We start from the raw sequence: 25982 nt of genomic DNA on the forward strand, positions 1-25982 counted from the left end.
CAATCTATAATAACTGAAAATTTAATTCAGTTCTCTTAATTTTTAAGAAAGTTATGGGCTTTTGACTGTCCTCGATCACAGCTTTTGTGTTAATGGAAAAGCAATAGGGAACAAGATGCTAATTTCCAAGTATGAAAATGGCCATAACTTTTTTAATACTGAAGGTATGAAAGTGAATTAGGTGTAAAATTAAACTTCTTTTTATGCTTTATCTGATGGGATAAATTGCAGACTTGATTTTTAACATCTCGCAATTTTGTAACATTGCTACTATGAGGTCACTGGAACTCTCGTTCATGCTGGAGGGAAGTTCCCGAATATTCGCGGCCTCAGTTTTCAGCATGTTGAAATGTTTTCCGTGAGTAAATATTGGTCGGTATGGTTCTTTTAAACTCGTAGTACAGTGGAGTGGGGTCGCTATGTAGTTACAGGCAGTCGAGGGCAGCCGTAGGCAATCTCCTTCGCTGACCGGGCATTTTAATTGCAGTTTTCAGGACCAAGGAAAACTGACCGGTAGGTTAAATGCCCACTAAACTTTATTAAACGTTGCCTGGCTTCTTAAAAGTGTCCCCACTCCTGTGTGTGTGTGTGTGTGTGTGTGTGTGTGTGTGTGTGTGTGTGTGTGTGTGTGTGTGTGTGTGTGTGTGTGTGTGTGTGTGTGTGTGTGTGTGTGTGTGTGTGTGTGTGTGTGTGTGTGTGTGTGTGCGCGTGTGTGTGTGTGCGTGTGTGTGTGTTTATGTGTTTGTGTGTGTGTGTGTTTGTGTGTCGATCCAGCTCGCGGTTTCATCGCTGACGGTCGATCCAGCTCAAGGTTTTTCAGGCGAGTGCACTCGAGCTTGAAGGTCGAACACAGTCACTGAAAGGTCGCGTCAGTGGGACAGGCCCTTTACAGCGCCACACATCCAGGTTTGAACCTGACTATGAGTGCTGTCTGCACGGAGTTTGTACGTTCTTCCTGTGACCGCATGGGTTTTTTCCGGGTGCTGCAGTTACCTCCCACACTTCAAAGACCTACAGATTTGTAGGTTATTTGGTTACTTAAATTGTAATTTGTCCCCGGTGTGTAGGATAGTGCTAGTGCAAGGTGATCGCTGGGCGGCACGGACTCGGTGGGCCGAAGGGCCTGTTTCTACGCTGCACAATAAATGCAATGACAAATTTAAGACAGCAGTGTGATACAAGATTGCAGTGCATATAAATATCCAAAATAGTGCAAAAAAAGCATTAAGATGCAATAACAGTATATTCAAATGAGGGAGAGTTAAGAGTAAGATTACATGGCAACACCTCCGGGGTGTGAAAGGGGAGATTGATTCAGGATTCTGATACCAGTGGAGAAGCTATTCTTAATACTGGGCATCTGGGCTTTCAAGATCCTGTATCTTCTCCCAGAAGGTAAAAAAGCGAGAAAAAGCGGGACTTGGCATCTATGACAACCTTCCTGATGCCCACCATGATGATGGACTTTAGCTAACCAACAAATTCCCTTCCCCTTTCCCTCTCTTCCCTGTGCCACACCTGGACTTGCACACATTTCTCCCCTCCCATTCCACATACATTCCTTCCTTTAGCTTCATAATTCACAACTTTTCTATCCTTATCTCGCACCTTCAGTCTTTTCATCTCTAGCCTTTGTCCAACCATCTTCTTATCAAAACTCCCCCCTCACCTGGGTCCACCTATCACTTGCCAGGCTTTGTCCTAACTCTCCTTTCCTCCATCTTTCTCCTCCCCCCCCCACGAAGGGTCCCGACCTAAAACATCTCCTATCCATGTTCGCCAAAGATGCTTCCTGACCCGCTGAGTTACTCCAGCACTGTGTGTCTTTGATTGTAAACCAGGATCTGTGGCTCCATGAAAATGGGCTAGATGGAAGCCTGTGACAAACCTGACTGTGATCACCACTCTGCAGGTTCAGGCGGCCAAGAGCAGAGTGGTGAACACCGTACCAGACAGAGATGCATCCCGTCAGAATAATTTCTATAGTGCAGACTGGAAATTATTTATTTAACAAGAAATCGGTGCCCCCACACTGCGCGGGTGACTTCATTGAAGTAAAGTTGATTAGATTACGCAGCCTCAGGTCTTCCAGTCATGGAGAAGCCCTGTCGCTCCGGCTCCAAGTTTCCAGCCCTTCCCTCAACCACATCAGGTCCACAGGGACAGGTTCACAGCTGCAGCCTGGATCAGGGCCCATCGCATAATAACTCAGCCGGCCCGAACCTAACATTGTTTAATATTAACCCTCCAGCATCACCCAGAGCATCAATTCCACAGTAGTGAGGGGTGGAAGAGAAATATTCCCAGTCCCAGAACCATTTGCCCTCCATATGCCTGGTATTTAAACCGGTCCAGATCCAATGTAAACTAGGTGGCAGCGCCAGAGAAAACTTCAAACAGGCAAAGCACGGATGAAGGGACATTGGCATAGATCGTCCTTAATGTTGCACGTAACTGTGCGAGGGGGAGACGAGTCGGCGGCGAGGGGGGAGTGGGGGTAGCAATGCTGGGGTGTGTGGGGGGCAGCATTGGTGGGGGGGGGGCAGCACTGGTGGGGGTGGGGGTGGGGACAGCACTGGTGGGGACAGCATTGGTGGGGAAGCATTGGTGGGGGTGGGGGCAGCATTGGTGGGGGTGGGGCAGCACTGGTGGGGGTGGGGGGGGTGGGACAGCACTGGTGGGGACAGCATTGGTGGGGGAAGCATTGGTGGGGGGTGGGGGCAGCATTGGTGGGGGTGGGGACAGCATTGGTGGGGGGTGGGGGGCAGCACTGGTGGTGGTGGGGGCAGCACTGGTGGTGGTGGGGGCAGCACTGGTGGGTGGGGGTGGTGGGGGCAGCACTGGTTGCAGGTGGGGCAGCAGCACTGTGGGGGTGTTGCAGCAGCACTGGTGGGGACAGCACTGGTGGGGACAGCACTGGTGGGGGACTGGTGGGGGCACTGGGGACAGCACTGGTGGGGACAGCACTGGTGGGGACAGCACTGGTGGGGACAGCACTGGTGGGGACAGCACTGGTGGGGGGTGGGGGCAGCACTGGTGGGGACAGCACTGGTGGGGACAGCACTGGTGGGGACAGCACTGGTGGGGGTGGGGACAGCACTGGTGGGGACAGCACTGGTGGGGACAGCACTGGTGGGGGTGGGGGACAGCACTGGTGGGGACAGCACTGGTGGGGACAGACACTGGTGGGGACAGCACTGGTGGGGACAGCACTGGTGGGGACAGCACACTGGTGGGGGGGGGGGCAGCACTGGTGGGGGGGGGGCAGCACTGGTGGGGGTGGGGGTGGGGACAGCACTGGTGGGGACAGCACTGGTGGGGACAGCACTGGTGGGGGCATCGGTGAGGCTGCTGCAGACAAACCACAAACAATATGACTCAATTATAATCCCACCGCCAGCAAAATGGTCCCAGGGAATGTTACCATTCAGAATGTGGCGCGGTGGCGCAGCGGTAGAGTTGCTGCCTTATAGCTCCAGAGACCCTGGTTCAATCGTGACTACGGGTGCTGTCTGGAGGGAGTTTGTACATTCTCCCCGTGACCCGCGAGGGTTTTTTCCGGGAGTTGCGGTTTTCTCCATCGCTCCAAAGACGTACAGGTTTGTAGGTTCATTGTCTAAGAAGGAACTGCAGATGCTGGAAAATCGAAGGTACTCAAAAATGCTGGAGAAACTCAGCGGGTGCAGCAGCATCTATGGAGCGAAGGAGATAGGCAACGTTTCGAGCCGAAACCCTTCTTCAGACATTGGCTTGGTATAGTAATAAATTGTCACTAATATGTGTAGGATAGTGCTAGTGTGCGGGGATTGCTGGTCGAGGCAGATGCGGTGGGCCGAAGGGCCTGTTTCCGCGCTGTATCTCTAAAACAAACTCAAGGTAAGGAAGGTCAAATGTGAGGGGTGTAGACACAGACAGAGTGACAAAGATCATTGGCCTAACATTAACACCATCTACAGTGACAGAGGATGCCTGTCCTCATGGGTTCCCACCATTTTCTGTGTTTAGTTTAGTTTATTACTGTCATGTGTACAGAGGCACAGTGAAAAGCTTTTTGTCGCCTGCTAACCAGTTAGCGAAAAGACTATATGTTCTAGACACCTCAAACACTCTCCGCCGCCTCCACGCATTCCACTCTCTAGGCCCTCACCCCCTCATCTTCACCATGGATGTCAAGTCACTCTACACCTCCATCCCCCACCAGGATGGCCTCAAAGCCCTCCGGTTCTTCCTCGACCAGAGGAGCAACCTATACCCAGCCACTGACACTCTCCTCCGCTTAGCGGAGCTGGTCCTCACTCTCAACAACTTTACATTTGACTCGTCCCATTTCCTCCAAACACAAGGCGTAGCTATGGGTACACGCATGGGCCCCAGCTACGCCTGCCTCTTTGTCGGGTACGTTGAACAATCCTTGTTCAATACGTACCAGGGCCCCATCCCCGACATCTACCTCCATTACATTGACGACTGCTTTGGGGCCACCTCTTGCACCCACACACAACTGACTGACTTCATCCACTTCACCACCAACTTCCACCCTGCACCCCAATACACCTGGACCATTTCCGACACTTCCCTACCATTCCTTGACCTCACCATCTCCATCGCAGGGGACAGACTCCTGACCGACATACATTACAAACCCACTGACTCACATGGCTATCTGGACTACACGTCTTCCCACCCTGCCCCCTGTAAAGACTCCATCTCCTACTCCCAATTCCTCCGCCTACGCCGCATCTGTTCCCAGGATGAGACATTCCATACCAGGGCATTGGAAATGTCCTCGTTCTTCAGGGAACGGGGATTCCCCTCCGCCACCATAGATGAAGCTCAGACCAGGGTCTCATCCATACCCCGTAACACTGCTCTCTCTCCCCATCCCCGCACTCGCAACAAGGGCAGAGTCCCTCTGGTCCTCACCTTTCACCCCACCAGCCGGCAAATACGACACATAATCCTCCGCCATTTCCGCCACCTCCAACGTGACCCCACCACTCGCCACATCTTCCCATCTCCCCCCATGTCTGCCTTCCGCAAAGACCGCTCCCTCCGCAACTCCCTTGTCAATTCTTCCCTTCCCACCCGCACCACCCCCTCCCCGGGCACTTTCCGTTGCAACCGCAAGAAATGCAACACCTGTCCCTTCACCTCCCCCCTCGACTCCATTCAAGGACCCAAGCAATCGTTCCAGGTGCGACAAAGGTTCACCTGCATCTCCTCCAACCTCATCTACTGCATCTGCTGCTCTAGGTGTCAGCTGATTTACATCGGGGAGACTAAGCGTAGGTTGGGCGATCGTTTCGCCGAACACCTCCGCTCAGTCCGCAATAACCAACCTGAACTCCCGGTGGCTCAGCACTTCAACTCCCCCTCCCATTCCCAATCCGACCTCTCTGTCCTGGGCCTCCTCCATTGCTAGAGTGAACAACAGCGGAAATTGGAGGAACAGCACCTCATATTCCGCCTGGGGACCTTGCGTCCGGATGGCATTAACATTGAATTCTCCCAATTTTGCTAGCCCTTGCTGTCTCCTCCCCTTCCTTAACCATCTAGCTGTCTGCTCCCATCCTCGGGCTCCCATACCCGCCCTCGGGCTCCTCCTCCTCCCCTTTTCCATCCTTCTCTCCCCCCACCCCCCATCAGTCTGAAGAAGGGTTTTGGCCCGAAACGTCGCCTATTTCCTTTGCTCCATAGATGCTGCTGCACCCGCTGAGTTTCTCCAGCAATTTTGTGCACCAGCGAAAAGACTATACAAGCTTTTCAAGTCGTCCACATTGTACAGATACAGGATAAAGGGTGTAATGTTTAGTGCAAAATAAAATCTGATTAAAGATGGTTCGAAGGTCTTCAATTAGACCTTTTTGTTCCTCCCAATCTCCCCCCCCCCCGCCAAAAAAAAATCAAATGATCGGGGGACAAGGGGGTACAAATTTAGCAATGAACAATCGCACCACCATCTCAAAGGATGGTTTATCTCCATGAGAAAGGGAGTTAAATCATATCTGAAACAAGCTAATTAAGACCAGAAGAAACATACATTTAGCAAGCACATCATCAACAAAGATTATCAGTGCTTAAGGGGCTGTTCCACTTGGGCGACCTAATCCGCGAGTTCTGGCCAGTTTGCCCTCGACCCATACTCGCAGCATGGTCGACACGAGGTCGTAGGAGGTCTTCGTAACTCTCCTTCATGCTCGAGAGTGGTCTCCGCGTACTCGAGGCCTCAGCTAGGTCGCGGCGTGTTATTCAATATGTTAAAAAATGCCCGCGAGTAAAAAAAAGTCGCCATTAAAGTCAATCAATACTTTTTTTACTCGTAGGTTTAGTCGTAGTAGGTCGGCATGTTAGTCGTAGGTAATTGAGGGAAGTCGAAGGTAGTCGTAGATAGTCTTCATCATAGTCGAAGGGAGGTCGAAGGAGGTCATCTTCACTCTCCACTATTCGGTGTCCAATTTTTCCGAAGTTAGTCGAAGCCAGTCTACAACATAGTCGAAGGAGGTCTTCAACATGTAATTTTTTTAAACTCTTCTAAACTCGCCAATTAGGTCGCCCAAGTGGGACAGCCCCCTTTACATTAAAACATAAGGTGGTGATGGTGGGGGGAGGGGGGAGGGGGGTGGAGGCAAGGGGTTGAGTGGGAGGAAAGGGAGAGATTTGAACCATAGGTTCTGGGGATGCTGCAAACGTTTTTGGTATTCTTCGCTGTAATGGCCCAATTGAAAATTCATAAGCTGAGAACGATCAAAAGATGTTCAAACCTATGGGCATTCCCCCATTAAATGTTATATCACAAATAACCTGGTAATAAATTGCAGCCTCAGATCAGGGAATAACAGTTTAAAATGTAGACGTACAGAAGAGGCCTACAAAAGGGTTAAAGCCTGCAGCAGTAGAGATTGTTGCGGTTGGATCACAATGAGTGCGGCCCTCCCTTTATTTAGCATCCCCTTTCTCCTCCACATGCCTCGTGTTTAATCTGGTCCAGTTCCAATGTAAACTAGGGAATCTTCAAACGGGCAAAGCACCAATGAAGAGTCGTCAGGATAGATCGTCAGTGATATTGCACAGCACTTGTGATTGCCCGAGGGGGGAGAGGGGCCGTTGGTGAGGGAGGGGGTAATCTGGCTGTGGAAAGGTAGAGGGCGGGCAGTGAGGGAAGAGGGGTGTGGCAAGAGAAGGGGTGTGGGAAGCTGGGAGGGGTGAGGGGACGCAGTGAGGGCAGAGGTGGGGTGGGCGGCGAGGGAAGAGGAGAGGGGCAGCGAGTTAGATATTGTTACAGAACAGAATATCGTGTTCAAATTAGAGACCAGAACCACAACAGTTCTTCCTCTCTTCTCCCAAAAGTCTTTCTACATTTCTTTAATTAAACAGAATTTTCAAGAGATTCTGATGGTGTAACTGAGATTCTGGTTTGAAGTCAGGGAATATCTAATATCAACAATAGTATTGATGTTGAACTGAGGACACTGGTGGTTGGTGTAGGGAGTAGGTATGACAGCAGCCAAAATATAATACTGCCAGAGGAACTCAACGGGTTAGACAGCATCTGTGGGAGAATGAAGGATCCTTGGTCTGAAGAAGGGTCCCAAGATGAAACGTCATTCGACTATTGCTCAAGATTCTACACTTAACAACAGGCTTGGCAGAACATCAGTCCGCTGTACAGCGGAGCCGAGAACAGCCTCCACTAATTAAATAATCTTTCACAGTGATTTGGCTCCAAAGTCTCCCCACGTTCAAGTAATTTGCTGATGAGGAACGCTAAACGGAGCAGGTTAGAGAGAGGAGCAGAGGTAAAGGGGAGACTCAATAGACAATAGGTGCAGGAGTAGGCCATTCGGCCCTTTGAGCCATTCAATGTGATCATGGCTGATCATCCCCGATCAGTACCCCGTTCCTGCCTTCTCCCCATATCCCCTGACTCTGCTATTTATAAGAGCCCTATCTAGCTCTCTCTTGAAAGCATCCAAATAACCTGCCTCCACTGCCCTCTGAGGCAGAGGATTCCACAGACTCACCACTCTCTGTGAGAAAAAATGTTTCCTCGTCTCCGTTATAAATGGCTTACCCCTTATTCTTAAACTGTGGCCCCTGGTTCTGGACTCCCCCAACATCAGGAACATGTTTCCTGCCTCTAGCGTGTCCAAACCTTTAACAATCTTACATGTTTCAATGAGATATAACCATATAACATATAACCATATAACAATTACAGCACGGAAACAGGCCATCTAGGTGTTTCGTGTCGTGTCCGTGCTGAACATCTTTTTTCCCTTAGTCCCACCTGCCTGCACTCATACCATAACCCTCCATTCTCTTCTCATCCATATGCCTATCCAATTTATTTTTAAATGATACCAACGAACCTGCCTCCACCACTTCCACTGGAAGCTCATTCCACACCGCTACCACTCTATGAGTAAAGAAGTTCCCCCTCATGTTACCCCTAAACTTCTGTCTCTTAATTCTGAAGTCATGTCCTCTTGTTTGAATCTTCCCTATTCTCAAAGGGAAAAGCTGATCCACATCAACTCTGTCTATCCCTCTCATCATTTTAAAGACCTCCTCTCATCTTTCTAAACTCCAGAGTGTACAAGCCCAGCTGCTCCATTCTCTCAGACTCAAGATGGATTGCTAGCCTTCAAGCCTGGGAAGTAATGAGGAGAGGGCGATGACAAACATGCAGTCATGTTCAGTCCGTTCCCTGCCTCTGCAACCAGTGGGGAGTATAACACAGCAAACCGCTGTATGGGTGGAAACTGTACGGAAAGGGCTACCTAACGGGGACTGTATTTCCTGTGTCACGGAGCCACAACCTAATGTGGACACAGGGAGCTGCAGATGCTGGTTTACAAAAACTGCTGCAGTAACTCAAGAGGGTCAGGCAGCATCTCTGGAGAACATGGATAGGTGACGTTTCTTCAGACCTTTGTAAGCTTATGTTTAACCATAACACAATGAGCAAAACTCAGTCAAAACCTCTCTTAAAACAACTATTTGTTGACAGTGTTGACTTGAACAAGAGGACGGTTTGCCTTGTTTTCAAGGAATGGCAATTGCACGATGCCAAAGTTTGAAGGGGTGGGTTTCTGACAGCCAGCTCTCTGTCTCTATGACGACGAGAGCTGTAGATGGATTCAGTGGGGAACAGAAATGGGCAGCTCTGCGATTGATGGAGGCCAAGTTAATCAGAGAAACAGAAGATGCCAAACTACATTTCAAGGAAACCATGTGCAGATTGCAGAATTCCAAGAAACCCTAGTGTGGCCTGAAGGGACCAGAAGCATTCAGTTTTAAATTAGATTCAGTCCCTCTACAATCTCCAAGGCAGTGCAACAGCCAGTGGCAGCCTTCAGTTTGGACCCACAGCTGCTGGAGGTTCAGTGTTCTCAGCTGCGCTCCACTTCCCTACCCCCTGCACTACTCCCCTGCAGCCTTGTGCTTCATAGAGTCGGGGTGAAAGCCAGTGTGTCCATGGGATTCAGTAAAGAAGCAAAACAGAAAACACCCTCTCACCCTCGCAGAGCAGTCTGGAGCCAAACCTTGCTGCTAACCTCCCTCCGCCCAACGTTTCATAATCACCGTGACCTGCTCACTACGAGAACAGTTTCAAAAGAATGAGTCCCAACATAGCAGTGAGCTTTGAGAGCGACACAGTGGCGCAGCAGTAGAGTTGCTGCCTTACGACGCCAAAGTCCCAGGTTCGATTCTGACTACAGGTGCGGTCTGTACGGAGTTTATACGTTCTCCCCGTAACCATGTGGGTTTTCTCCGAGCGCTCCGGATTCCTCCCACATCCCAAAGGCATGCAGATATGTAGGTTAATTGGTTTCTGTAATATGTCCCTAGTGTGTAGGATAGAAGTAGTGTACAGGGTGATAGTGTAGACTCATTGCTGTTTCCACACTGTATCTCTGAAGTCTAAAGTAATAAACTCAGCAATAACTAGAATAAAATGGTGCACAAGTGCAGTATTCCTTCAGTGTACGGAAATGGGGCCGAAAAATACCCATGAATCTGCCCATGACCGTACTACGTCTTTTTTGTCGAGTGGTCTATCTTGCTTGCTGTAGGATCTTTGATAGCTACAGCAAAGGGGAAGATAGAGTGCAGTATATTGTTCTCAGCATTGCAATTCATTAGTTTCATAGACAAAGCCCAATGTTTGCAATGGTGTAGAGGTGAATTGATATTGAGGCGAATCAGACAGTACCCTGACATGAAAGGGCCGTTTCAGAAGCCCGATAACAGATACTATATCTCTATACATCAGGAGGTGCAACTCCAGAGCCAACAAGATCATGAGAGACCCCTTCCACCCCTGCAACGGACTGTTCCAGCTGCTATGGTCAGGCAAACGCCTCCGTTGCCATGCGGTGAGAACGGAGAGGTTGAGAAGGAGTTTCTTCCCAGAGGCCATTCGATCTGTAAACGCCTATCTCACCAGGGACTAACTCTACTGAACGTTTTTCCTTCCATTATTTATTATGTAAAAGAATATGTGTGTTATGATTGTGTTTATAATTTGTTTGGTTGTTTGGTTGTTTGTCTTTTGCACAAAAGTCCGCGAGCATTGCCACTTTCATTTCACTGCACATCTCGTATGTGTATGTGACAAATAAACTTGACTTGACTTGACTTGAGGGGGAAGAAGCTGTTCCTGAGTTTGGTGGTGTAAGCTTTCAAGCTTCTGTACCTTCTGCACGATGGGAGCAGGGCGCATCTATGCCAAGCTTCCTGTATCACCAGCATTTCTTTCCTTGGAAATGGAGATCAGCCCTGAACACCTTCTGCCGAAAGGGAGCAGGGAGAAGGAGCAATGATGACTGGGGTGGGACAACCGAACGGTATGTTTTATGCTCCCTCACCTGCATGAGTTCCAAGTTCATCAATACCTCAGAATGAAGGTTCTCATTATTGGTATGACACCCTTCACAACCTCACCTCTACCATTCTCCAACCTGTTAGGTATGTGATATAATTAACATATGTGATGTCTTGTGCAAGGACGCATGCACGGGGGAGACTGCTTTAGTTTGCTGACTTTTTTATCTTCCGGGTCAGGTAAAAAATAAACAAAGAAGCTAAGAATGTGCCGAGATTTAGGGCGGAACAGAGGCAGAGCTGGTACGGCTGAAACCTCATAGCACCAGGGTCCCGGGTGCGATCCTAAACTGGGTGCTGTCTGTTTGTGGTTTGCGCATTCACCGTGACCGCGTGGGTTTTCCTCTGGGTGGAGCTTCAGGACTCGCTGCATTTTGACCTCCTGAGCCCTTATTTGCTGCCCCAGCTGGTTCCAGATCTGCCCATTGACAGTCTTGACCCTCAGCGCCTCGCAATTTTCTGGCGCGATGTAGTTGTCAAGGGGCCTGCTGGACCAGCCTTGTCCTGCAGCGGGTTGTTGGACAGCTGTTTATTAGTTGCCGCCATTCTGGGTGGAAACACCATCCCCAGTTGTTGGTGGTGCCGCATATCGGCCCACTACACCCAGTAGCTATTCTTCCGGCCACGCCCGGCTCCGGTTTCCTCCTCCGCTGCCGAGGCGTGCGTCCCCCTTTTCGGTGGCGTTTGGTTGTTCGGCCAGGCATGGGGCCCTTGCTGGCTTTCGTTATTCGGGTGGAGCGCGGGAGCGTTGGAAAACAAAAGGCACTTACCACATCCCATTGGGTTTGCATGTTAAATGACTTCAAAAATGGCCCCAAGTCCAGGCGGAGAGGATGTGAACGTGGGATAACATAGAACTATTGTGAATGGGCGATCGGTCATCGGCATGGGCTTGGAGGCCTGAACGGCCTGTTTCCACCTGCATCTTTCAATCAATCTATGTTATATAAATAATGCCTCAACATGAACATTTCTTGTCACGCGACTAGAAACCACAGAGCCTGTAAGGAGCTCAGGAAAGTGGAAAATTACAAAGACCAGACGCCAATTGTGAGGTGATGTCATCACATTTACCAACCAAAGTCACATTTACAAATCCACATAAACTGCAAACCAGAAAGTCAAAACATTCACTTTTAATTAACTTAAAGCTTTTAAAGCAACACTTCATAAATTTAATTTTCAATTAAATTCTTGAGATGACTGAAGTGACTGTTCACTGACACAAGCCAAGTTTTTGCAAATCCAGTGAGATTAAGTCATTATTATAATAGTTTAAGTATAGTTGCCCGTGATCTGGAGAACATGCAGCCAATTTGCACATCAAGGTCACACAAACTACAATGATATGAAATTAAATCCTGAGCGTAGGATAAGAAGATGTAGAATCCCTGTGAGTAGAGTTAAGAAACTGCAAGGATATAAAGACCCTGATGAGAGCTATACACTGACCTCCAAACAATAGCCAGGATGCAGGATACAATTTGCATCAGAGGATACAATCAACATGTAAAAAAGTCAATGTTACAATGGTCATGGGGATTTCAATGTGCAGAGGGACTGGGAAAATCAGGTTGGTACTGGATCCCAAGAGAAGTAATGCCTACGGGATGAGTTCTTAGAGCAGCCTGTGGCCGAGCCCACTAAGGAAAAGGCAATTCTGAATTTGATGTGTTGAACCGGATTTGATTAGAGACTTAAGATAAAGAAACCCTTAGGAGGCAGTGACCATAATATGATAAAATTCAACCTACAGTTTGAGAGAGAGATGAAATCAGATGTGTCAAGATTACTGTTGAATAAATGTAACTACAGAGGCTTGTGGGAGGAGCTGGCTAAAGTTGAATGGAAAAGCAACCCAGCAGGGGTGGAAGATTGCAACCTTCGCGTGGTCCGCCCTGTTTCGACTAATGCAATCAACTCAACATGCATAAACGGAAGATCAAATAGAACAAGTTGTCCAACAACTTTAGGCTGTGCACGCCACACGAAAGAAGAAGAGAAGCAACGGAACAGGAATGACAGTGGAACAACAATGGCAGGAATTTCTAGGAATAATTTGGAAATTGCAATATCTTTGCAGACCAAAGAGGAAGAAAGATTCTAAGAGGAGAGTGAGGCGACCATGGCTGACACAGGGTTTCAAAGACAGCATAACAGTATTTTTACTTTTTACTAAAGAAGGCAGAGAATATGCAATGATTAGCGGGAGGCTGGGGGACTGGGGAGCTTTTAAAAACCAATAGAAGGCAACTGAAAGGGCAGACGGGAGGAAAGACAAAATAAAGGTAAGCTAGCAAATAATATGAGAGGACAGCCAAAGTTTCTTCAGTTATATAAAGATTAAATAAGAGACAAGAGTGGATGTTGGACCGCTGGAAAACTACGCTGGAAAAGTGATAATGGGGAATAAAGAAATGGCAGATGAATTGAATATGTTTTTTGCATTAAGTGGGAAAACACCAACAATGTGCCTGAAATTCAAGAGGGTCAGGGGACAGAAGTTAGTGGAATGCTTAGTAAAGTGGGAGAGTCCAGGACTAGAGATCATAGCCTCAGAATTAAAGGATATTCTTTTCGGAAGGAGAAGAGGAGGAATTTCTTTAGTCAGAGGATGGTGAATCTGTGGAATGTTTTTGCCACAGATGGCTGTGGAGGCAAAGTCAGTGGATATATTTAAGGCAGAGATAGATAGATTCTTGATTAGTACAGGTGTCAGAGAATGGGGTTGGGGGGGAAGAGATAGTTCAGTCATGATTGAATGGTGGAGTGGACGATGGGCCGAATGCCCTAATTTGCTCCTATCTCTCATAATCTTAATATTACCAAGGAGAAGATGCTTGGGAAGCTGAAAGGTCTGAGGGTGGATATGTGACCCAGACCAGATGGACGACAGCCCAGGGTTCTGAAAGAGGTGGCTGTAGAGATTGTGGATGCATTAGTGGTGATCTTTATAGAATCACTAGAATCAGTAGTGGCTCCAGAGGATTGGAAGATTGCAAATATTACTCCATTGTTCTAGAAGGGAGCGAGACAACAGAAGGAAACTATAGGCTGGTTAGCATGACCGCAGTGGTTAAGATTAAGATTTTAGTGCCCATTGTTAAGAATGAGGTTTCCAAGTACTTAGAAGCAAATGAAAAACTAGGCCAAAGTCAGCATGGTTTTGTGCCTGACAAACCTGTTGGAATTCTTATCTGGATGTCGAAAGCAGGATAGACAAAGGAGAGTCAGTGGATGTTGTTTACTTGGATTTTCAGAAGGCCTTTGATCAAGTGCCGCACGTGAGGTTGCTAAACAAGATGAGACATGGTATCAGATACTAGCGTAGATAGCAGGTTGGCTGATTGGCAGAAGGCAAAGAGGGGGCTTTTTCTGGTTGGCTGCCAGTGACTAACGGAGTTTCACAGGGGTCAGTGCTAGGCCCACTACTCTTCACGGTGTATAGAAATGATTTGGATGAAGGAATTGAAGGCTTTGTGGCCATGTTTGCAGATGATACGAAGATAGGTGGAGGGGCAGTTAGTGTAGAGAAAGAAGGGACTCTGCGGAAGGACTTGGACAGGTTGGGAGAGTGGGCAAAGGTGTGGCAGATGGAATATAGTGTAACCAAGTGTGCGGTCATGTAATTTGGTGGTTGGAATAAAGGCCAAGACTATTTTCAAAATGTGGAAATAATTCAGAAATCGGTGATGCTAAGGGATTTGGGAATGCTGGTGCAGGATTCCCAAAAGTTTAATTTGCAGGTTGAATCGATAGTAAGGAAGGAAAATGCAATGTTAACATTCATTTCGACAGGACGAGAATATAGAAACAAGGATGTAATGCTGAGGCTTCATAAGCCACTGGTTAGACCGCATTTGGAATGTTGTGAGCCGTTTCGGGCCCCATATGTGAGGAAGGATGTGGTGGCATTGGAGATGGTCCAGCGAGGATTACGAGAATGATCCCAGGGTTGATTGGGTTAATGTATGATGAGCGTTTGATGGCACTGGGCCTGTACTCGCTGGAGTTTGGAAGGATGAGGGGAGATCGCAATGGAACTTACCCAATAATGAAAGGCCTGGATAGAGTGGATGTGGAGAGGCAGTGGAGAGGTAGTGGGAGAGTCTGGAACCAGAGGCCACAGCCTCAGAATAAAAGTACGTAACTTTACAAAGGGGATGAGAAAGAATTTCTTTAGCCAGAGGGTGGTGAATCGATGGAATTCATTACTACAAACGGATATGGAGGCTAAGTCTTGGTATTCTTAAAACAGGGATTGACAGGTTTTTGATTAGTAAACATGTCAAAGGTTGGCAGAGGAAATACAGAGCGACAGGAATTATGGGGAGAAGGCAGGAGGGAAAAATAGATCAGTCAGGATTGAATGGAGGGGTAGATTTGATGGCCAAATGGCCTAATTCTGCTCCCATGACATGAACTTATAAATGACAGGTGGAACAGTTTCAATGCCACATTCCATCCTAAAAATAGTGATAGTGCTATTCTAATTAACAAAGAGAATTCCACAAATATTTCATAAGCAGATTCAATCTCACTGATGGAGACTGTGGTGCCCCCTGTGTGAAGGCCTACAACCACTTGATTTCCAAATAAGCATGTATATAACAAGCATAAAAGCCTAACTGAGACTTAGGTGCGTACTGCCAGCCTCAATCTCCATCTGTCTCTCCCTCTCCCATCACCATTTCTGACCGGCTTATTCAAAATTACTTTAATTTCAAATAACTCAAACCTAAAAGCATAATGGAAACCTGAAAGTTTGTAGAATTTTCTTTGTGTGTCCCAAATTACTCCACCATTTTGACTGAGGAACATTGAAGCAGAGAGGAGCATGAGATAGAAAATGTGACTGGATGTTGGACGAAAGTAAAGGCTAAAGTTCAGTAATTATCTCTGAACCATGCATTTCGTTGTCTCTGTACAATGCACCATGAAGAAGACAATTAAAATTGAATCTGAATCTGAATGAAGAAGTTACTTTAGTTTAGAGATACAGCATGGAAACAGGCCCTTCGGCCCACGCCGACCAACCATCTCCGCATAACACTATCCAACGCACACTAGGGACAAGTTTTTTACATTTACCAAGCCAATTAACCTACAAACCTGTCCGTCCTTGGAGTGTGGGAGGAAACTGAAGATCTCGGAGAAAACCCACGCAGGTCACGGGGAGAACATACAAACTCCGCACAGACAGCACCCGTAGTCGGGATCAAACCCGGGTCTCTGGCACTGCATTCACTGTAAGGCAGCAACACTACTGCTGCGCCGCCATGCCGCCTTATGTGCGAATATACCACAGCAAATGCCCTTTAATTATGGAAAATACCTGCTTCAATGCACTACCTGATTAACAGTAAGGAAGATTCTAGAAAAGCATGAAGTGCATCAGTCAACATTAGTGAGAAACACAAAGTGCTGGAGTAACTCAGTGGGTCTGGAGAACATGGATAGGTGACATTTTAGGTCAGGACCCTGCATCGGGCTGAGATAATCCAGCATTTGGTCTATTTTCTTGTCTGAAGGATCCCAACCTGAAACGTCACCTATCCATGTTATCCAGCTATGCTGCCTGACCCGCTGAGTTACTCCAGCAATGTGTCTTTTTTAGTAAACCAGCCTCTGCAGTTTCTTGCATCAACATATGCTGAAGCCTACTCAGCCATGTTGGTTTAGAGAGCTACAAAGAGGCATGTGGTTAATTATCCGAGCTGTCCATCTGGTTATTTCCTCAAGTGTGAGTCACTGTAGTGTGAACAACTAAACTTCTTCAGCCTCCATCATTAACCACAGAAGGCCCTTGTATCACTAACACAATCTCCCCCCAGCACCATGTTCATCCCTCACTCGGTACATCACTGCTATACTGCAGCATCGGCCCTCATTCTAGTCCTGGACACCAAAGCCCACAGCTCCGCAGCACGGCTGGACACAGGAAAGTCGAAAAAGCAAAAGTAGAGTTTACAAAGAAAATGTCAAATCTTTAACTTCAAAGGCTTACGCATAACTCAGTGAAAAGTACAAGGAATTAAAATCTTTGTATCAAGTTTAATTCTTCTGCTGTTTAAGTTATCATGTATTGGTTATATTCAGACAGTTATGCACACAGTGTTCCAGGCTCTACAATAAATCATGCCGTATATGAAATAATAAGATTTGAAAATGTGATTCTGCGCTGGGTTCTGTTTGGCAGACTCCTCGTGATCCGTTTATGAAATCCATGTAAATTTTCATTGTTAATTAGCATGGCTCTGATTACTATTTTTAAGATAAGGTGTGGCATTGAAACAGTTTCACTTGTCATTTACATCACTGCAATTCTGTGGGACGTGTGCAAATTGGCTGAATTATTCTCCCGATCACAGGCAACTATACTTCAACACACTTATTAGCCACGTCACCATTTTTGGTTGATTTGAATTGATTTGAAAGACACGGCAAAGAAATAGGGGCCCTCCAGCCCATGCCGACCCGCGATCACCCGATCACACGAGTTCTATGTTTTCCCAGTTTCTCATCTGCTCCCTACACACTACACACAGAGGTGAATTAACCTACAAACACGCACGTCTTTGGGATGTGGGAGGATACCGGAGCACACGGAGAAAACTCACACTATCACAGGGAGAACGTGCAAAGCCCACACAGACAGCACTCAAGGTCAGGTTCAAACACCAGAATCTCTGGCGATGTGCGGTAGCAGCTCTACCTGCAGCACGACCATGCCACCCTTGGGACATCTTCGCACCAAGCAAGGCATACACAAAAGCACGTTTTACATTATTTCAGCTAAATTCCACTTTTTAAAAACGCCCAGAAATGAAGAGAATATATGCTAAACCTGACATTGTGCAGACAAACACAGGACTGGTCTACCTGTGGTATTGGCTCCAAGGTGGATGGGTCAAAGGGGTGGGGAATTTACAGAAGGGTGGACGATCGATGAGTCAAATCACAAAATGGGACATTCATGATCTAGGTATGTTACAATACTCACCTTCAGCAGCGCTGCAATTCTGCCACTGGCCGTGTGCGCGGTTTTGGCACGTTTATGGGGGGATGGGGTTTAAACGCGATTTTCGCTTACCTTGTCCTGGATTATATTTTGTCGGAGTCCGAGCGTTTGCTGAAGAATCGTTCCGACGGCCGTTCTGTGTCTTTTTTTTTTAAATCGCCCGACAATTGCAACGCTGGAGTCATTTTAAAACCAGCTTCTAAAGCTGTAAACGGCAACAACGGGGACGGATTTCATGTAGGTGACAGGTAAAATAAAGTAGTTTATTTTTATGTATAAAAGTGTTTCTTAAGATGCCTTTAGTTCACATTTTAAGTTGCGAAACGGCGATTTAGTCCCCATACGAACTGGCATGCTGATATGGGGGTATAAATCACCACAACCTCAACGTTCCAAATGGTCCCGTTCCAGTAAAACCCACTCGCAAGCTGATTTAAATGGCCATTAATTTACAGGTATTAAACATTCCTTCCATTTGGCCTATAAATCCATGACAATGAGATTTAAAAAACATGTTTTATTGTGAATTCTTGTGTGAATGTTATTTGGACACTTAGGCTATTTAAAAATGTTAATCCATTCTTACGAAATTGATAGATGTTTAGATCTAGTAATTGAATTTTGTAATTAGCTACAATTAGGTAGCTAACTAATTATATGCTTTAATTTCAAGTCATCTAAGTAAGATTGTTTCATATTTGTTTCAGAATGCTTCAATCTATAATAACTGAAAATGTATTTCAGTTCTCTTAATATTTAATAACGTTATAGGCTTTTGACTGTTCTCAGTCACAGCTTTTGTGCTCAGTCAATGGAAAAGCAATAGGGAACAAGATGCTTATTTCCGAGTATGAAAATGGGCATAACATTTTTAATACTGAAAATATGAAAGTGAATTAGGTGTCAAATTAAACCTCTTTTTATGCTTTATCGGATGGGATAAATTACAGACTTGATTTTTAAAATCACAAAATTTTGTAACATTGCTATGTGATCAATGAACATGACATGGGATGATTGAGAAGTCACTGCTCCCAACCATCAATTGGCTGCACATCTACATTAACCTGGGAAATAAATCATAGTCAGGTAGAGCTTCATAAAATACAATGATATTATGTTCACTGTGATATTTTGATGTGGTTTGCAAGTACAGCTTCAAGGCACAACTTCATGAATAATTCATATCCCAGCAATTAGCATTTGTTGCTTCACGGGCCTGTCCCTCTTACGCGACCTCGTGGTCGCTTGAGGCGTACGGGCACTGTATGGCGGCGCGGGGCCAGGGTCCCACTTAGAAGCGCGGAGTTGGCCCGACATCGCGCGGGGCTCCGAAATTCCTGCAGTGACCGAAATCTTGGTGCGCCAAAGGCCTGTCGGCATGCAACGTCCTGACGGCGTACGCCTAGCGCATGGCTTTCAGCAATGACGTCACCGCCCAGTGTGGCTCTGCGTGATGTCGTCACCGTCCGACGCTGTGCGACCAGAGCAGTGTGATTATATGTTGAAATATCTTCCTGAGAAGCTGCAGTCATCAGCAGGTAAATGTTAGGTGGGTTCTTGGTTCTTGGTTTCTTGGTCCTCCAAAATATTCCAAATGGAATTTAAACTGGAGGTGGTTCTCTCCATGATTCCCTAACAGCAGCATGGCAGGAGTCCAACTTGGTGTCTGACAGTTCAGAACAAAGAAAGCTAATGCAATCTTCACATCAGGACTTCATGTTGTGGGCAAATTCCTGGCTCTCGCATTTGACAATATTTTTGGTGCCTGCTACTGCACATTCACAAGCAGAGCAGGCTGACTTGAATTGGATTGGCTTCATGCTGGCTTTTTGGGAAGGAGTAGTTATGAACAACAAAAATATAAAACTTGGTGTAAGAAGTAGGCCATCCAACTCTTCAAATCAAACTCATTATGATCACGATTGATCTTCTACCCAATTACCATGTTCTAGCTCTATTCCCATAAACCTTTATGTCCATAAATCTATTGATATCTATTTTGAATGAACGCAAGCAATCGCATCCAAGTAGGACAGGCCCTTAAGTAACAGCGAGTCCCGTGGGTACGATCTCAGAAATAAAAACAGAAAGTGCCACGTTGCTGAATAATAAAAAGTTTGACAGTATCTCTGGGGAATGTCAATAGGTGACGTTTCAGTTGCTTCATCAGACTGCCTTCAGTCTGTAAAAGGGTCCCAACCCAAAATGTCACCTATCTCCAGAGATGCCGCCTGACCCGCTGATGCCTCCAGCACTTTGTGTCCTTTTGTGCAAACCAACATCTGTAGTTCCTTATTTCCACCTAAGAAGTTTGGAGTCAGGGGGGGGGGGGGGGGGGGGGGGGGGGGGGGGGGGCACAATGCTGTCCCCCCCCCCCCCCCCCCCCAGGTAAATACAGACTAGGAATGGAATACTGTGTGAAATACATTTCTGTCCACTTTGTTAGCAAAAAAAGGTAGAAAGCCAGTGTAGTTATTTAAACAATTGGAGGTTGAAGGAGGTTTCTGCCCTGAGAATGAATGTGTCCTTCTACGCAAGTCGCTGGACACTTGTAGTGTAGATTATCATGATCGTTATCGTGTAGATTCAGCAAGAAATTGGGAAGACAAGAGGTATATTGGCTTTATTGCAAGAGGTCTCGAATACAAGAGTAAAAATGTCCCATTCTGGTCGTATGGGGATCTGGCCAAAAGGTGCCTGGAATATTGGTCTCCATAGCCAAGTAAAGATATGCTTGTGATGGAGGAAGTTCAACAATTGCACACCTGAATGGTTCTCAAGATTCGTTGTGCTTGTAAGAAATTATTGTCTACTTTGTTAAATCAAACATCCTATTAATTTTTCTGAGCTGATATAACATAGATACATTGAAAATTTAGACAAACGTAGCAACAAAAAAGTGGCAATCTCAATGTTTTTTCCATAATGCAGCAGATAGATGTCAAGAACTCAACTACGTCCAATATTCAAAACTCAATTACACATTCACAATCTGAAACATATTTTTGGCACAGATTATAACTGTGTTTGACATCTGTTTATACCTCGTATCTGGTATTTTACTTCAGTACATTTATTGAGACTTGTATCAGAAACTGCAGATACTGGTTAATATCAAAGATTGACACAAAGTGCTGGAGCAACTCAGCGGGTCAGGCAGCATCTCTGGGGAAAAAAGGACCAGGTAACGCTTTGGGTCGGAACTGTTCTTCAGTCTGAAAGGAGGTGGGAGGGGAGCTAGAGGTAGGAAAAGGCACTTTGAAGATATTTCACACAGAGAGTGGTGAATTGTGGAATTCTCTGCCACAGAGGCCAGTTCATTGGCTATATTTAAGAGGGAGTTAGATGTGGCCCTTGTGGCTAAAGGGATCAGGGGGTATGGAGAGAAGGCAGATACAGGATACTGAGTTGGATGATCAGCTTTAGATCATTTTGAATGACGGTGCAGGCTCGAAGGACCGTATGGCCTACTCCTGCACCTATTTTCTATGTATCTTTGTCTATGAAGCGTGGTTAATTTGCAGGTCCTTGCTCAGGAAAACAAGATGATCCCAGTTTTTTTTTTTTTGTTTTTTTTTGTGTTTATTTTATTATAAGTGAATACAGTACAAAACAGTACAGTGGAACCTAATTTTAGGTGCCAACTATGTCATACCGTAATCCATTCTATGTACAACCTCTAGTTTTATGTTTTGAGAAGGAAGTAAGCAAGACAAGAAAAAGAAAACAATAGAAAGGGGAAAAAGAGGGAAAATAGATGGTAGAGAATAGAAAAACGTGAAGTGTGTATATAAAAAAAAAGAAAAAGTGGAAAGTAGAAATAGGAGAGAAGGCCCCTTAAAAGAGAAATTTTCAAATCTTTATTCGGAGATGTAGATCTATCCACGGCATGAACTGAAATCAGCAATCTTTATGGTACCGCTGCATCACATGATTCCAAAAAGTCGATGAAAGGAGACCAATTCCTTAAGAATTGGTCATATTTATCTATTAGTCGGAGTCTCATTTCTTCAAGGCGTGCTATGTCCATCATATTCCTAATCCACATTTTAACAGTTGGTATGGCTGTATTTTTCCAAAATTTAAGTATCAATTTCTTTCCAATTATTAACCCATAATTAAAAAAAACGTTTTGGTCTTTATTGAAATTGATATCTTCTACTATTATTCCAAATATAATCCATTCCGTTTTAGGTTCTATTCTTGACTTGAAAAGCTTTGTAAATATATCAAATATATCGCTCCAAAATTTATTCAACTTTGTACATCCTACAAATGAATGTGTTATATTAGCGTTTTAAAACAAACATTTATCGCATCTGGGAGAGACGTTTGGATAAAATTTATTCAACCTCGTTTTTGAATAATATAGTCTATATAATAATTTGAATTGAATTAAATTATGTCTTGCACTAATAGAACAATTATGTGTGTTCATCAGATACTTTTCCCATCTATCCTTCGAGATCTTTATCATTAGCTCATGTTCCCAATCTTCTCTTAGTGCTTCTGTTGAGGGTAATTCTCTATTTAGTATATTATTATAAAAGTATGATATTAGTTTTTGTGAATCAGCCATAATATTCATTGCTTCTTCTAAAGGGTCTAAAAATATAGTTTGAAATCTATGTGTATATTTCTTCATAAAGTCACATATCTGTATATATTTAAAATATTGATTATCCTTCAGTTTAAATTTTAATTTTAAATGTTGAAATGATAACAGTTTGCCCAATTCATACATATCCCCTACTTTCCTAATCCCCAGTCTATCCCATTGTTGATATGTGTTGTCGATGAGAGAAGGTTTGAATGCGGGGTTGTTCAATAGTGGGGTTAGTACTGATAGATTATTTAATTTCAAGGATACTTTTATTTGTTTCCAAATTCTTATTGTATTGTGAATAATTGGGTTCTTCTTATATATACTATTCAATTTTATGGGTGAGAGCAAGTTCGTTCCTATATCGTGCGGATAGCATTCTCCTTTCTCCATTCTTATCCACTCCAACTGCTGAGTGGAACTATCCAACCAGTACATTATGTTCTTAATATGCACTGCCCAGTAGTAATACATAAAGTTAGGTAATGATAAACCCCCAACTTCTTTAGATTTGCACAAATGCTTTCGTTGAATTCTGTGTGCTCTGTAATCCCATATAAAATTAGTGATAGTAGAATCTAGTTTTTTGAAAAAGTATTTTGGAATATATATTGGGATCGCTTGAAACAAATATATTAATTGTGGTAAGAAAATAATTTTTATAGCGTTAATTCTACCTATCAATGAGTGAGGGAGCATTTTCCAAAATTTAATCATATCATTCAGTTTATTTAATAGTGGCATAAAATTGGCACTAAATAATGATTTGTGTCTTCTCGTAATTTGAATACCCAGATACTTGAAATTTTCTGTTACAATTTTGAAGGGGAATTTTAGTAAGTGTCTCGAATCCTGTGGTTTTAAAGACATCATTTCACTTTTATTCCAATTTATTCAATATCCTGAAAAAGAGCCGAATTCCTCAATTAGTACTAATAAGGTGGGTATACTCGTTTGTGTATTAGTAAAATATAAAAGGATATCATCAGCGTATAATGAAATTTTATTCTATCTGTGAATATTCGGGTGATTTCTAATCCTTTCGGCCAGCAGTTCTATCATAAGGGCAAATAGCAATGGTGATAAGGCACAACCTTGCCTATTACCTCTTGATAAGTAAAATTTTGGAGATAGCATATAACCATATAACCATATAACAATTACAGCACGGAAACAGGCCATCTCGACCCTTCTAGTCCGTGCCGAACACATAATCTCCCCTAGTCCCATATACCTGCGCTCAGACCATAACCCTCCATTCCCTTCCCATCCATATAACTATCCAATTTATTTTTAAATGATAAAAACGAACCTGCCTCCACCACCTTCACTGGAAGCTCATTCCACACAGCTACCACTCTCTGAGTAAAGAAGTTCCCCCTCATGTTACCCCCTAAACTTCAGTCCCTTAATTCTCATGTCATGTCCCCTTGTTTGAATCTTCCCTACTCTCAGTGGGAAAAGCTTTTCCACGTCAAATCTGTCTACCCCTCTCATCATTTTAAAAACCTCTATCAAGTCCCCTCTTAACCTTCTGCGCTCCAAAGAATAAAGCCCTAACTTGTTCAACCTTTCTCTGTAACATATTGTTAGTTAATATTCTTGCCGTAGGTCTATCGTAAAGTAGTTTAACAGATCTAATAAAATTCTCTCCCGTATTAAATTTTTGGAGTACCTTGTGTAAATACTGCCATTCTACCTGATCAAATGCCTTCTCTGCATCCAGCGTAACAACTGAAATATCTTCATTGTCCTCATTGTGAGAGTACATTATATTGAAAAGCCTTCTCAAATTATTAAATGATTGTCTTTTGGGTATAAATCCCGTTTGATCCGTATTTATTAAATTGTTAATATAATTATTCAGCCTTCTAGCTATAATCTTTGCTAAAATTTTCTGATCTGTATTTAGAAGTGAAATAGCTCTATAAGAACCCGGTTCATCTAAATCTTTATCTTTTTTTGGTATAAGCGTTATTGTTGCTTCTGCTAGGGTTTCTGGAAGTTTATTTTCGGTATAAGCCTGCATGTATAAATTGAATAATCTTGGTACAATTGACTCCTGAAATCTTTTATAAAATTCATTACTAAAACCATCTGGTCCTGGGGTCTTCCCATTTTTCAGTGAGTTTATTATTTGTTTTATTTCTTCACTAGCAATCCGTGCTCCTAATTGCTCTTGTTCTAAACTATCCAATTTTGGGAGATTGCAATTATCTAAAAAATTTGTAATTTTACTAACTTCTGTATTTATTTTAGATGTATATAAATTATGATAAAATTGGGCAAACCTCTTATTAATATCCTTTGGCAGTGTTAGAAACTCACCCTTATCCGATTTAATTTTAGTGATAGTTTTTTCCTTTTCTTGTTGCTTCAGTTGCCTCGCAAGTAATTTATGTGGCTTATCCCCAAATTCGAAGTGTGCTTGTTTTGTAATTTGGAATAATCTTATTACTCTTGCCGATAGTATTCCATTGATTTTATATTTCAATAAAGTTATCTTATTATGTTTATCTATGGTTGGGTCAGTTGCATTGTCCAGTTCTAGTAATTTTATTTCCTGTTCTATCCGCTGAAGTTCTCTTTTATTTTCTTTATTTTGAAAACTTTGGTAAGAGATTGTGACGCCGCGAATATATGCCTTGAAGGTTTCCCATTATAGCGGTGCAGAAATACCCGGCGTGTCATTTATTTCAAAAAGAAATGTTGTTTGTTCTTTTATATACTCATAGCCCTGCGGGTCATTTAATATTTGTGCGTTGAATCTCCAAAAAGGTTTTATACCCGACATTCCCTCAATTTTAAGTATGAAAGTCAATGGTGAATGATCAGAAATAATACTATTATGATATGATGGTTTATTAGTATACGGGATGATCCCAGTTTAAGAACTTGGTTGACCAAATGGTTCAGAGTCAGCAAGTCCCATGTTTCTATTGGAGGTTTGTTAGTTTAATTTAGTTTATCATCACATGTACTGCAAAAAGCTTTTTTGTTGCATTCTATCCAGTAGGTGAAAAGACTGTACATGATTACAATCAAGTCGTCCATAGAGTACATTAACATGATAAAGGGAATAACGTTTAGTGCAAGATAAAGTCCAGTAGAGACCAATAAAAGATAGTCAAAAGGTCTCCAAAAAGGTAGATGGTAGATCAGGACTGCTCTCTAATTGTTGATAGGATGGTTCAGTTGCCTAATAACAGCTCAGAAGAAACTGTCCCCGGATCTGGAGGTATGTGTACAACTTGAGAGAGGGAAAGAGAGGGAGTGACCGGGGTGAGACTCGTCCTTGATTATGTTGGTGGCCTTGCCAAGGCATCGTGAAGTACAGATTGAATGGCGTTGCATGATTCTAACCCTGACTGATTCGCCTTTTTTAAACCAATTATTGCCTGCTTGTGATCCAGTGACTCTTTTTAATGTTATGTTTGCGTGCGCAGGGAATCTGGCTAGATCCTTTGT

The 25982-nt window shown here is 44.3% G+C and overlaps 1 protein-coding gene across 2 annotated transcripts in view; it reads right to left on the reverse strand.

Annotated features, from left to right (window-relative positions):
* Window positions 1-25982, reverse strand: part of LOC129702392 (oligophrenin-1-like) — a 276035-nt gene that overhangs the window by 212713 nt on the left and 37340 nt on the right. The window lies entirely within an intron of this gene.

The sequence above is a fragment of the Leucoraja erinacea genome, chromosome 12 (assembly GCF_028641065.1).
Source record: "Leucoraja erinacea ecotype New England chromosome 12, Leri_hhj_1, whole genome shotgun sequence".
Lineage (NCBI taxonomy): Eukaryota > Metazoa > Chordata > Chondrichthyes > Rajiformes > Rajidae > Leucoraja > Leucoraja erinaceus.